The sequence below is a fragment of the Lonchura striata genome, chromosome 4 (assembly GCF_050655825.1).
Source record: "Lonchura striata isolate lonStrDom1 chromosome 4, ASM5065582v1, whole genome shotgun sequence".
In the NCBI taxonomy this organism is placed as follows: Eukaryota; Metazoa; Chordata; class Aves; order Passeriformes; family Estrildidae; genus Lonchura; species Lonchura striata.
The window spans coordinates 68171774-68172072 of record NC_140706.1 but is presented as its reverse complement, the minus strand read 5'-3'; positions in this window follow the sequence as shown (position 1 = coordinate 68172072).

Below are 299 nucleotides of genomic sequence, written 5' to 3'. Positions count from 1 at the left end.
TAGAATAAAAAGCTGTGAAAATCAGAGCTGGGGACCTCAAAGTCAGTGGAGACATTCTTTAAGATTTAATCATTGCATGTATTTGGAACACTAACGTTTTTTCTCTTATTAGTATTGTAAGAATCACAACTTTAGTCATGCCTAAATGCAAACCTTATAGAAATATCCTTTGCAAACCTAAAGTCATGAAAAAATTTGATTTAGAGTTGGGAAAACATCATTCTGTTTGAGATTCTGTTTTGTTTTTCTTTTAAAAAAGAAAAACAAAATCTTGTTTCATCTCAGAAACAAGTTTTCCC